Source organism: Labrus bergylta, chromosome 17 (genome assembly GCF_963930695.1).
Source record: "Labrus bergylta chromosome 17, fLabBer1.1, whole genome shotgun sequence".
In the NCBI taxonomy this organism is placed as follows: domain Eukaryota; kingdom Metazoa; phylum Chordata; class Actinopteri; order Labriformes; family Labridae; genus Labrus; species Labrus bergylta.
The window spans coordinates 23,673,396-23,687,988 of NC_089211.1; positions in this window are offsets into that span (position 1 = coordinate 23,673,396).

Consider the following 14,593-nt stretch of genomic DNA (forward strand, 5'->3'; position numbering starts at 1 on the left):
GCAGTACTGTTGAGCGTCGGTCCAGTTCAGCTTTAAGTCGATGTAGTGGAATTCACGGAGGGCATCCAGGATGGGTGTGCAAAATCCTGGGGAATATGCTAAAGAGAATATTTGGCTGTTAAACATTATAATGCCTGTAACTTTTGATCAGAAATATGTGTAAATGCTTTTTTCTTTAAGGCTCAGCTATAATATTGATTAATATTAATATTGATCATTTGGACCTAAAGAAGCTAATGAGAACATCGACATAAACATTGACTATGTCCAATAGATTTTTCTAATGTGGCACGCGCCGGAGATGGACGGCAGCACACGCTGTGTGAACACAATGATTGACTAGAGTGGCAGCTAAGTACGGCGTAGTGCGCGGCGCTGACGGCAAAGTCTTTGACTGATTAGACTTTTATTTCACATTTTGCGTTGGAGTTTTTTTTATAGTACAAGCCACAATTTACATGAATACAGGACGAAAAAAGAAAATGATGTCCACTGGGGGCGCCGAAATCAACACAAAAACAAAGGTCCTTAAAGGAGCTTTAAGTTTTATATTTGATACATTGATTAAAAAATATAAGAAACCCAAAATAACCAGTCACTGACGGTTAAATTTAGTCACTTGAACATTTTAAACACACACTGCACACAAAGTTCGGACGGCTAAATATATATTTTTTTGTCTCGATTTTGTGGTTAGTGTGTCGATGTTGTCTGGAGGTGTGGAACTGCGCCCACTCAGGGCATCAAAAAGGTTGCACTTGGGTGTGTGGATACAGGAGAACATTTTGAATATTTGCAGAGGAGATACCCACACAGTAATTCAACCATCATGTCACATGAAAAGTGAGATGAAAGATATTTTTTGTACATTGTGCAATGACAAACACATTTTGTTCGATTCTTTTCTATGCACTGATTAGATTAAAGATTTTACTGACACTGGGCTGGCCGCTACTGGGCTGGTTGAGGGGTTAGGTGCCTTGCTCAAGGGCACCACGGCAGTGCTCAGGAAGTGGACTCCTCTACGGCTACTAGATCAATTTTCCAGCTTTAGTGTCCTCCTCTGGCATTTTAAAAAAGAACATGATGGTCTACCATCAGCTCTGTGTTACTCTTTTGAATTATTTAAATAAAGATTAGTGACGGACACATCGCTCATCAAAACTGGAAACCAAAATCACATCAACACAGAAAGATTTGAAGTTGAAACTCTTACCAAAGAAGGATAGAAGCAAGGGCAATCTGTAATCCATTGCTGATTTCTCTGAAAAAAATAAAATAATAATTGAGAAACAAATCTGAGTCTATCTTACAATGACATCATTAAAAACACTAAATCAAAAAAAATCCCACTTAATAAAATAACTTAACCAAATACTTCATAATCATTATACAAGTGAATGCATTTGTATGGAAGCCCTAAAAGGAAAAGCTGTCGTCCTGTGATAATGAGATCATTTCAGCTGTTTACTCAAGTTCTCGAGAAATTCACTTTATATCACAGGAAATCCAGCATTATTATGCCGAGACAAAGACACTAACAAGCCAAGGTTTCAAGAAAACAACAACAAGTTCACTCACTATCACGGGAAACAGAGTTAAATAACATGAGGCGATGCATGGCCACTTACGGCTTTTGAACATTTGTGTTTAAAAAAAGGCATTTTTAAAAGATATGTGAAGATGATGCCTTTTAGAAACTTAAAACTAAAATACAGTAAAGGCCTTTGCACACTGAGTCCACTGCGTCCATTGTTCTATTATTGAGAAAATTCAAAGTATGAGACTAAATGTCTCGTATTCATCACGCAGAGTGATCAAGCAGTGAAGATGATTTAGAATTTTAATAGTATAGAGGTATGGAAAGAGGTCACTCATAATCATATGCCTCCTAATCTATCGTCAAAGGTAATGATATGTTTATAATAGATTTACTTACATGTCCAGTGTGAATGAAATCAAGCATTTGCACTCAGAAAATCAACCAAACTTGGAATGGCTCGTGTTTGCGAGGAGATGTCGGTCACCTCTCTCAGAGGATCCAGTTTTGTTCACAAGTTTGGTTATAGAATATTTCAATATCCAAATGAGCAACCTAACGAAGGTCACCTTGTCCTGGATGTAAACAAATGTAGGCCAACCTCTGCTCTTTGCTGTGCTGTGCTTGTCGACTGTGAATACATGGAAATAGAAACAGTGATGACACCCACTGGTTTGGTGACTTTGTTGAAACCTGAAGTTTGCCATGTTGCTGTCGCCATATTGGTTTTTAATTGGTTTTATGTTTTGCTTTTGTAATCCTCTTTTATAAAATGTGAAAATGTTTTCAAAAATGTAAATTTGCATTAAGCTTTTCAAAAGTTTTTCACACTTTGTAAGTATTTTTTGCACTTCCCAGCCAACGTAATTTTGTCTATAAAATCAACCAAAAAGTCTGTAAAGATAAACATCTACTTACAGTTCAACCAACAGTGATGGATTTGAAATTCATTATTTCTCCCTAAAACCAATATGGCGGCAGCAAAATGCCAAACTTTAGGTTTCAGCAAACCAATGGGTGCCATTATTGTTTCTATTTCCATGTATTCATAGTTGGCAAGCACAGCACAGCAAAGAGCAGAGGTTGTCCTACAACCTTTGTTAGGTTGCTCATTTGGATATTGAAATATTCTATAACCAAACCATGGAACAAAACTGGATTCTCTGAGAGAGGTGACCATTTCTTCCTCGTAAACATGAGCCATCCAAATTTGGTTGATTTTCTGCGTGCAAATGCTTAATTTCATTCACAGTGGACATGTAAGTAAATCTTCTATAAACATATCATTACCTTTGACGATAGATTAGGAGGCGTATGGTTATGAGTGACCTCTTTCCATACCTCTATACTATTAAAATTCTAAATCATCTTCACTTCTTGATCACTCTGCGTGATGAATACGAGACATTTGGTCTCATACTTTGAATTTTCTCAATAATTGAAAAATGGACGCAGTGGACTCAGTGTGCAAAGGCCTTTACTGTATTTTAGTTTTAAGTTTCAAAAAGGCATCATCTTCACATATCTTTTAAAAATGCCTTTTTTAAACCCAAATGTTCAAAAGCGCTAAGCGGCCATGCATCGCTTCATGTTATTTAACTCTGTTTCCCGTGATAGTGAGTGAACTTGTTGTTGTTTTCTTGAAACCTTGGCTTGTTAGTGTCTTTGTCTCGGCATAATAATGCTGGATTTCCTGTGATATACAGTGATTTTTTTTTTATTTAGTGTTTTTAATGATGTCATTGTAAGATAGACTCAGATCTGTTTCTCAATTATTATTTTATTTTTTTCAGAGAAATCTGCAATGGATTACAGATTGCCCTTGCTTCTATCCTTCTTTGGTAAGAGTTCCAACTTCAAATCTTTCTGTGTTGATGTGATTTTGGTTTCCAGTTTTGATGAGCGATGTGTCAGCAGTAATCTTTATCTAAATAATTCAAAAGAGTAACACAGAGCTGATGGTGGACTTTAGACCATCATGTTCTTTTTATTTTATGTGGCTGGAAAATGCCAGAGGAGGCTAAATGATCACTACAAAGCAGAGAGAAAGTTTCAACAAGCTGTGCTTTAAATAGTTATGTTTTTTTAGTTTAGATAGAATGAGTAGATGGGGTGACAGTAGATCGGTCTGTAGGGACTTGGGTCAGGAACCAGAAGGTTGCTGTTTCAAGTCCTGGTGGGGACGAAATCTGGAAATTAATCTGTGTATTTTAAATGTTTACGTGACTAGATTTCACTGTTAGTGACTGGTTATTTTGGGTTTCTTTCGCCCACTCTTCTGTTATATTTTTTAATCAATGTATCAATGATAAAACTTAAAGCTCCTTTAAGGACCTTTGTGTGTGTGTTGAATTCGGTGCCCCCAGTGGACAAAATAGTGATTCTTTTGTCTTTGCTCATTTCGTCCTGTATTCGTGTAAATTGTGTTTTTTACTATAAAAAGCTTCCACTATAGCTTCTTTAGGTCCCAATGAGGCATCAATATTATTATTACACATTTTTCTGATCAAAAGTTACAGGCATTATAATGTTTAACAGCCAATTATTCTCTTTAGCATATTCCCCAGGATTTTGCACACCCATCCTGTATGCCCTCCGTGAATTCCACTACATTAACTTAAAGATGAACTGGACCGACGCTCAACAGTACTGCAGAGAGAAATACACTGACCTGGCTACCATTGAAAGCATGGCGGACAATAACAGGCTCAAAGGAATAGAATCCCTCATTCACATGGATTGGGCTCCATGATGACCCATTGTCCTGGAAGGGAATTGGTGGCAACGAAAGAAACTCCTGGAGATGGTCAAGTACTGGTGAATTCACTGAAAGAGATAAACACAATTGGAAAAAATATCAGCCAAATAGCCTTTATGGACAACAGAACTGTGTGGTAAAGAATTCAAATAATTCATTGGGGGATGAAGACTGCAACCGGGAATTTTATTTTGTTTGTTACAACGGTAAGATACATTTAGCAACTGAAAAACAGACTGCAATTCATAACACACATGTTCCTCATGAAGTAGCCACACTTAAAATAATCTATGAGAAAAGTATCATAAACAAAAGAAAAGACTGAAAGAATCAAAAGTAACATTCAACATCTGTCTACAGTTGTCATATCTGTACACATGTTCACTGACCTTTCACTTTTTTTTTTCCGGGAAAATAAAAAGTACAATGAATGCGGCTGGAGGAAATCTTCAAATCTACTTTAATTCAGTCAATCTCACATGGAATTCAAATGGGTTCCCCTGTAATTAGTATTATTGATTAATAAAAAACATAATGTATAGTAACATATATTAAATTTGATACATTTTCAGTTTTTCTGTCATCCATTGTGCAGAATGTCATCCCTCCCTTTCTTCCTCTGGCCTTTATATCCACATGAAAAAGCCTACATATGGTCTGAAATGAACGTTTACTTGCAACACAATAAAAAAGCAAATTATTTTAGCAAAAAGCTGTGTTGTTTGTGTTTTGAATGTTTGGGGTCGCCAGAGTTTTGTGAAGTCAAAGTGGGGTCACGAGCCGAAAAAAGCTTGGGAACTTCCAGAATTTTATCAAAGCTACGGGACTTAACGATCCTGACGGTCTTCAGTTCTGTCCACACTTCTTACCAGTTCCTCCTGTCTTGATTGATGTAAAACAAAAGTTTTACTAATGATAACAATGCTTCCTATGGAGTGAGCCACAAAGAGCAGCTCGTGCAAATGAAAAACAATCCTCTCCATCATGTGTAACGGCCCAGACCGTCTCCTCACATCCAGACTGAGTGTAGGTTGTGGACACCGGCGGTGAGCCTGATGCATCTCCCGACTTATTTGACCTCTGTTTTTTGTAAAAACAGTAAATTAAAATGAATATTAACTGATTTCAATTACAGATGGTTAATTTTTAGGTCACCCAGAGGTGAACGTGTTGTGTTGATCACCTAAAAGTTTTCAGCGCGACATCACTTCTAAATGCATTAGCCTGCTGTTGCGACTTTATCACCAGCTTTCATCAGACAGGCTGATCAGACTGCAGTGCTCAACGCTGAAAGATAAATTCAAGTCTGTTGGTTTGGAAACATGTTTTCATCTTATAATGCCTAATACTAAAATACCCGAAAATTACTTCAGTCTTGCATCAAAGACACTCTGTGTGTTTGTGATAACTTATGCATGTGAGCAGGTTTTATCTGTAATGAACCTTAACGAGTGCAAACTGTGCTGTGGCCTGACACACACACACATCTAAAGTCTCTCTCTCTCTCTCTCTAATGCACTGATCCCAGGGCAGCTAGAATAACCTGTGTCAAAGTTTCTATAACCTTGAACAGCAATATTAAAACATAATATAATAATCTCAAACAAAACATAATTATTGATATTTTCTTCTGTAATGTGGTACATTTAAATATTTCCATGTGCTAACATCCAGTTTGCAATGACAGAGTTAACCCCTCTGCTTAATGTACTTTTACATTTTATGCGTTAACATGCAGTTTTCTATACAAGTACCTTTTTTTGTCTTTTTTTCTAATCATACATTAGCCTATATATCCATGAGTTGAGTTATAGTGATGTCTGAAAAATTAGTCCACTTGAGGTCGGCCCCTGACCCAATAGAACTTTGACACCCCTGCCTTAAGTACTCAAAAACTGTGTAATTCTTGCTTTGTTGGTGAAGTGAACTTGTTACTTTTGGGTTGTTCAAATTGCTGGACCTATCAATTTCTCCACCAACTGAACCACACTGAAGACAGGAATATTTCTCACCTTCTCACAACATGAGGCAATAACAAATAAACACAAATCCAAAACTTTTTTTTATTATTTTTTTTTATTGGCTGGTCAACTTTAAATGCTCACAACATTAAAAACATAAATCACAAAACTGGAAAAACTCTTCTCAAAATTCTGTCTATTTCAGGTTTTATTTCATTTTCACAAACTTTGATGAAGTTTGAACAAACATGGAGGGAAATGTTTCAATCAATCAATCTTTATTTGTGTAGGGCCAATTCATAACAAGTGTTATCTCGAGACACTTTAAAGAAAGAAGGTAAAAGACCTAACTCATTGCTATATAACAAAGACCCAGCATCCCTTGTTTTACATACCGTGCTGTTTAAATCAAGAAATGTATCATCCGACCGATTAATCAGCCAACTGATAATTTCGGCAGATATTATCCTATTAAGTGACTATCGGTATTGGCTAATTTATTTTGCAGATATGCTGATATTACTCGATTTATTCACCAGTCAAATAGCATTTTATGTTTGTTTCACACTAGCAGTTCTCTTCCACCAGCAGAGGGCGCTATATGGATTACAACAAACATCACCCTCCAGAGTGCCAAGCAGTGATGCACTTGCATGCACAGTTACTTTCAAGTCGAGTGACCATCTTGTCTTCATTAAATATCTTTTCCACGTTGTTGATTACTACATTTGAGGGATCAAAGCTAAAGATGTCTGTGTTTTATCTATATCTCTACAAATTGAAGATAGATCTAATAAAGATATCGGCCAATATATCTATATCTGATTTCTTCTCTTCCTAATATAGATATCAGTATCTTCCTCAAAAATCCCATATCGGTCGGGCCCTACTTTGGACCAATCTGAACAAAATTCTTACTGCAAATAAAGTGAAGTTCCGAGTTATTATCAAAACTGAAACACTTTATAACCCGCCAACAGCAGCATCCACAAGTCCACCTACATCATGCTTTTAAAGGAAAATGGTGGGCTTGGGGGAGAAGAGTTTTACAAATTCTGTTTTTATTATTTACGTCCTCTACACTGTAACTATAACCACATACACACCCATTATAACACCAAAAAAACGTTATTGTTCAAAACCACTAAAATGTATTTCTTTAAATGACTGCAACACAAATAGTTGACAGAGCTGAGAACAATGAAAACGTAAAGTGAGCGAAAGTGGATTTAAAGATTTCCCCCATCCGCTTTCATTGTACTTTCATTTACCAGAAAAAACGATTAAGATCAACTTAAAAAAGGTGAAAGGTCAATCATGTGATTATGGAGGTGAAACAGATTATGCATGTATAAGCATGGACACAAATGTTCAGGAGAAGAAAAAGATTACAAATGGAAAATAAAACAGAATAACTTGTGACAGTAAATAATGAACCTAATAAACAGCATCTGAATATATTCAATAACATGTGTAGATCCTTAAACACAGAAAATGACTCATCATGGAACCATTACCTTCAGATAAGTACTTAATGATGTTTAAATTAGAAATCCTTTTTGAATGTCTACTAGGAGATTTGTCAAGGATGAAATCCCTCACATCCTCCAATGATTGTTTGAAAGTCATCTCCGAGAATCATCAAGTACTTAGCTGCACCTCTGCACATATTTGAATATGCAAATGAGCTATTTGCCTTGGGTCACCTTTATTGGCGACTGTCTCCATGTTATGTAGTCACACAGCTGTGCTAATAATTCATGACATGATTCCAATCAAATAGTTTCAACTTGGACAATATTTGAACAACTATCTTAAAAACTAAGAATTCCAGATCTGTGAGTACGAGGAAGTCTACAAAAATAGCCGATAATATCTGCCGACATGAGCGCATCACGTGGCTATCGTTGTACAAAGAAGTCTACAAAAATATGAAAATATTGGTTAGTTTTAAAGGCAGGGTTGATGATTTTCAAAAAACTAGCATGATTTTTAAAGTAGCATTCTCTCAGTGCTCCGTCTGCACCCACCCTCCTCCCCTCTATGCTCCCTCAAAAGCCAAGGGAGACGGGGAAGGCGTGATTGGTTCATCATATCAAACATCGGTCGGGCCCTAGTTGTTTTAGCTGATAACATGGAGTGAGGCAAGAAACTGCATTTGTACATTTCTTCTTTATTTCTGCTGCCACCTGTTCAACAGTGAGCCATTGTTATGTTTTTTACATATTGGATGGATTACTTCATTTTGCCTTCAATTCAGATTTCCTAAAGAGATCAATGCAAAAGAAGCATGTGCTATGTAGGATGCAAATGAAGTGAAGTCAGGGTGTGACAGCTGTGCAAGGATTTATCCCTCGTTGAAGGCATTGGGGAAATGTGTGCTTGATTCAAGGACGTAAGATGTAGGGGTGTTGAAGGTGCTGCAGCACCCCCTCAAATCAGGCACGTGGTTACAACAACCGGCTTATAAAAACGTTTACACCTTTGTTTGCCACTTTTTATGGGATATGTAGCTGGAGCTCATCAATGCCTGCTTTAGTTTTCTGGTTACTATAATAGTCTGTGACTGCTGTGACGAAGCTCTAACACACATAAACACAAGAATTCAGTAAATGGATATGTCTAAACTATCTTATTTTAAGCACACAGAACACTACAGTTCACACACAATCCTGTCTGATAATAGTTTTAAACACAACTTCTGAGAGAGTGATGTGGATTTCCTTGTTGTTGATATGTTTGATGATGAAGAAATTCGCCGTTGAGACTGACTTGCTTTCAAAGAGTATAATTTTATTTAAGCAAGAAACAGAATCACTGGTCACGTCTGACCAGGAGGATCAAGAAGCCAATAATGATCTCTGTCGAACACACAGAGACAATTGCTTATATGCATCTAAACATCTGTTTTCTGTCATGGGTCATAAAAACATCAAGTTACACAACCATATATGGCAATACTCCTATACAACACCTCAGTTTAAACATTCCACCTAAGGGGACTCCTAAATCTCCTTCAGATACTATCTCCAGACGCACCCATTGTAAACTTATATTATCTCTGTCCTGGTTACATCAGACACTTCATAGTCCCCCCTAGCGAGACTATAGTCTCGCAAACGAGATAAATTATACAATTATGATGTTAATTAGCCTCATACGAATCACTTCTGTTCATGCTTAACCTTAGTAATATAGTAAAATTTTATTTGTGGAGTGTGAGAGCGAAAAACCCATCAGGCAGCTATCTTTCTTTATTATCCATCAAACAATCTAGACAGGAAAACTCTCTCACGGTTCCTCTGCCCCAGGCAACCACCTATAGTACTCCAAACCAATTAAAAAGAAAAAGGGTTATGAAAACTTTTCAGGATGATATATAAATGCACACATTCAAAACCTCAGAAATAAAATCTAAAAATTGTCCAAAGTTAGGCTGGTCGACCCATCGCACCTTCCAATGGACCTCTCCCTACCTAACACCACTTTCCCTAAGGATCGATAAAGAAAGAAAACACCTGAGGTCCCAATATATGCATCTCATACAGTTCCAGAAAAATATGTCTTGCTAAAAATATCTACTATAAAGTAAAACATACAAAAATATTTATCAACAATACAAGTTACATTGTAATAAACCCTTCAATGATTTTTCAATCGAAACCCCTCATCATGATGTCTTCATTCAGGTTTCCGTTGTCCATTTCCATCCTCCATTTTCTTAAGTTTGGTTGTTTCAACTCCATTAATCTGGAAGAATCTCTGGACAATCAGCCACCTTCACATTGGTCTCCCAAATATCATCCTGGGAAGAAAAATCAACAACCAGTATCTTTGTACATACAAAACCATCAAAGATATTCATTTTTGTATCATACTTTCACATTATTCCACTACATGATTAACATATACATGATTAATATACATGATTAAAATATTCAATTCCCCCCTTTTATCAATTCACTTCCAGTTCAAAATAATAGTGAGTCAATGTTGAATTCAGATATTCAAAAATGGATATTTCTCTCCAATCTCTATGACCTCCTCACCTTCACTTAGGTCATTACCACTCAGTAGCGGCATCTGAATGTTTTCTCCTGGCATCACAACTCCTACCCATCTCAATATCATAGCCTTAGCAAAGGTCAACAACAGCGTACAAAAACAAAACATCACACACAGTGATAGAAGGGTAGCCACCAAAATCTGAACCACTATAGCTCCTACTGGTCCTAATTGGTCTTGTAACCAGGTATTCGCAGACCATCCCGCTCTTTCTGATGGACCAAATGAATCCCTAATTAGTTTCAAAGCATCTATGACACTAGTCATATTGTCAGTAGCATCAGGAATCAAAGTGTAACAGGCTTCTCCAGTTAGATTCAAAGCTACACAGAGGCCACCTTGTTTGGCCAAAATGTAATCAAGAGCCATGTCATGTTTCAGCAACGTCAATCGATGACTCCTCTGAGTATTTGACAAATATTCAAACCCTTTTATGGTCTCGTTTGCAAAACCTTGCAGGGTATATGTAATATTATCAATATGATCAGCTAAGTATGTAACACCATAGCATGGAAACAATCCTATTCCCCATTTCTCTCCCAAACTTATCCTCCAATGATAAGACTCCAAGTTGTGAAATTGTGCCAAATCTCTTTTCTTTCTACTGCTAGAGATTGTCGTAGAGTTATCCTCATCAGACCCTTGTCCCTTCTGAATAACAAAAACATCATACGGAAGTTTCAACTGTGCCATATAACAACATCCAATCCAACCATAAGGTAAAAATAAGTATGCCTTATCGCCACAAATCCACCAGATATCTTTAAATGTTCCTATGGTAAAATTACCCGGTAAAGTTTGATTCTTTACACTTAGAGTTTTACTCAGTCGGCGATGTGGTGCATGAAAGGTCACTATATACATGTCATCAATAGCCCTTTGATCACGTCGTCCAAATTGCATCATATAGTTATCACATTCTGATATTCCCATAAACATACCATCTCCACCATGAGTACCATTTGAACAAAAACAAGATTTAACCTTCACAGGTGTCACTTCCATAGGATCAGGGACTGCTGTTGTAATATCTTCATACTGATCAAGGAGATTTATATATGATAAGTTCTTCAACCAAGCACAATTCCGTTGAGGTGTAAATAGATGCACCGACACGGCCATCCAATAATCATATGGTGCTTGTTGCTTAAATACCAACCACGATAGCGCATAATTTTGACATTTAGAAGTTAAAGGTTCTGGTACCGTCTCTAGAATTGAAGGCCATGTGCCTGGTGCTGGAACTCTCACGACACATGGACCACTCAAATTACTAGCCAATCTAACAGAGTGAGTCAACTGTTGGTACCACATATTTCTACTTGCCCACGGGTCTGCAATTTGCAACACCGAGGAATCAAACCCATAAGCTTTCCATTGGGTTTCACGCTTCTCTAATGCATGAAGATGTTTAGTCATGACTTCTGATGTTCCGTCAGCATCTACAAAATCACCAATCAGATTCGACATAGTCATCTGAATTGTTTCAGCTGCCTTAACTAATGTAGATGTAGCAATAGATGTCAACATCATACCTACAGACTTTGTAGACACCGAAGAACTCATCATTGTTTCGTTGATAGTAGATCCCATCTTTACAACCTCACTTGTAAAATTACTCGCAGCTAGAGTAGTAACCAAAGTTGATACGTTAATACTACTAGTTATTCTCTGAGCTACAGTAGTAGACATCATCTGTTCATCAGTCACCCTTGGAGTGACTAGTTGCTTTTGAACCTCTTTAGCCACCGTAACTACTTCAATAGGATCTAGGCCTTCTACCACAAGCATTATCTTACAAGTTCTATACCCTTTTACCCAATAATTGTGATGTGGTACAAATTTAAACTCTGGATCCAAATAAGTGCATGTATATTCTCCCTGATCTTCCCCTGTTACATTGATTAGGACAAGTGTACAGTCGTCTTCAACCCTAAACAACCTTATGTGATTATACAAAATATACTTTCTTTGATCACGAGGCACACTATTAATTTCAGGTCCTGTTAGCACTATTTCTTCACCACGAGCATTTTTCCAATTAGGGGGATTATTACCATCATTATTCCATTTTCCACATTTACATGGAAGGCGTTCTGAATTCCCTAACGTAGCTTTAATCACAATGTTTACAGGAAATTGAGTTGTAGAAATCATTTGAGGCTCAGCTGTATTTAGACGCAATATCTCTGTGACGTCAGTAACCTTCAGTTTTGAAAAGGTGGATGTCTGCTTTATTTTCTCAATCAGCGGGAGAGTTGATATGGTAGTTGACAGTTTTCCTACTTCAACAACCAGGGGTTTTGCAATTCTAGTTTCATTTAGTACCACTAAAGTCACAATACTGTTTCTGTAACCTAACCCCAATTGGACACTATGCTCTCCCATATTTACTAATTTTGGGTCATAATATGTACACTTATAGTCACCTTGATCTTCAATCTGAGATCTACGTAAATAAAGACTACAGTCTCCCTCAATCTTTGACCTTCTTCGATCATTAAGCAACACATACTTTTCTAGTGGTGATGTCTCCAATAAATCAATAACCTTACCATGGCTATCTTCCCACTTGACTCGGAATTTTCCTTTCCCATTATTTTCCTTTGTACACTGACATGGGAGCTGAACTGACTTTCCCAAAATCACTTCTACTCTAGTCCTCGTAACGTTTTGGTCTAACCTTTCTTCGGGTTGGCCTTGGACTCCTTGGTCCAACTGGGTCTGTGAATTTTCCTGTAGAGGCATCACAGCCCTCTGGAGTCTTTGACTCATGCTCTTGAGAAATAGACTCTGTTGTTTCTGGGACATGTTGTAAATCAATGTCACCAAATCGTCTTTCTTGCTCACGGACTGACAAGTCATCCCTGACATCATCAAAAGTGTAATCAAAATCATCATGCATAGCCCCAACATGGTCAGTCCCTTCTTCCGGATCGTGACCTTGGGGGTCTGCACGAACCTCTGCTGCTTCCGCAGCTTCTGTTGGCTCTCTTGCGCTTTCAACATCTCGGTTCTGTGATCGTGGAACCTCTTCTGTTGGCGCTTTAACACAATGTGATAAATGATACCAGGTAGGAGACCCTTTAACCTGGACTGCAGTTCCCGTACTGCGGACTACTTCAAATGGTCCTTCGCGGCGTTCATTAAACCACTTCCTCCTAAACACCTTCACGAATACCTTGTCTCCAGGTTGCACTGCATTCGTCTTTCGCTCATCGAGTCTCTCTTGCACCTCCTCTCGTTTTTGCCTATCAGAGACATATGTGTATATTCTCTTATGTAAAGCAGCCATGTAATTAACATACACTCGCATTTCATCTTCTAAAAGGGCTAAACTTGGACCCTTGCCACTTGTACGCAAACAAGGTGTCGGCATCCGTCTGCCCATTGCCAACTCATGGGGTGTCATGTGCAAATCACGGAGCCCACTTGAACGACACACCATTAACGCCAGTGGAAGCGCTTCCACCCAATTCAAACCTGTGTGTTGGCAGATTTTAACAATGCGGTTTTTTAACACACCATTCATTTTTTCACAAGCACCTTGGCTTTGCGGATGATAAACAGCTCCTAGACGTTGTTTAATTCCCAATTTTTGCAGAAATAGTCTTACTGTTTTATCCACGAACTCTTTCCCATTATCTGAGGATATGCGATTTGGGAGTCCCCACCTGCTTGTAACCTCACGACACAAAAACTTGGCAACAGACTGAGCATCTTTCCGCTTGGTTGGACAGGCCTCGGGCCACCTTGAAAATCTGTCCACAACAACTAACATGTATCTTTTACCTCCTACCGGTCTTATCATGTCAACAAAATCCACAACTAACTCACGCATAGGACCTGTTGGCGTTGGAATGTAACCGGGAGGAACCATCACACCCCTACGAACGTTGTTTTTTAGACAGATAGTACACCTGCCTATGACATAATCAATCTGTTCAAGCAAGTACGGTGCCCAAAAACCATATTCTTTCGTGATCTTTCTCCTAACCTCCCCCCTTGCAACATGGGCTAAACCATGTGCCTCCTGGATCATCAGACCCAGCAGGTCTGGGGGCGCTACCAGCAGTCCTTCATGATTTCTCCACAGGCCAGTGGAATCTTGAGTGGCTCCTCTGTCTCTCCATAATTGTTTATCCATCGCAGAAGCAGCTTCTTGCATTGAGACAACATCCCTGAGCGTAATGTTATCCTCCAAGTCCACTTCATGGGTGATCAGAAGAACTTTGCCCAATTTGTTTGCTCCTGTTATCGTCTTTGCAG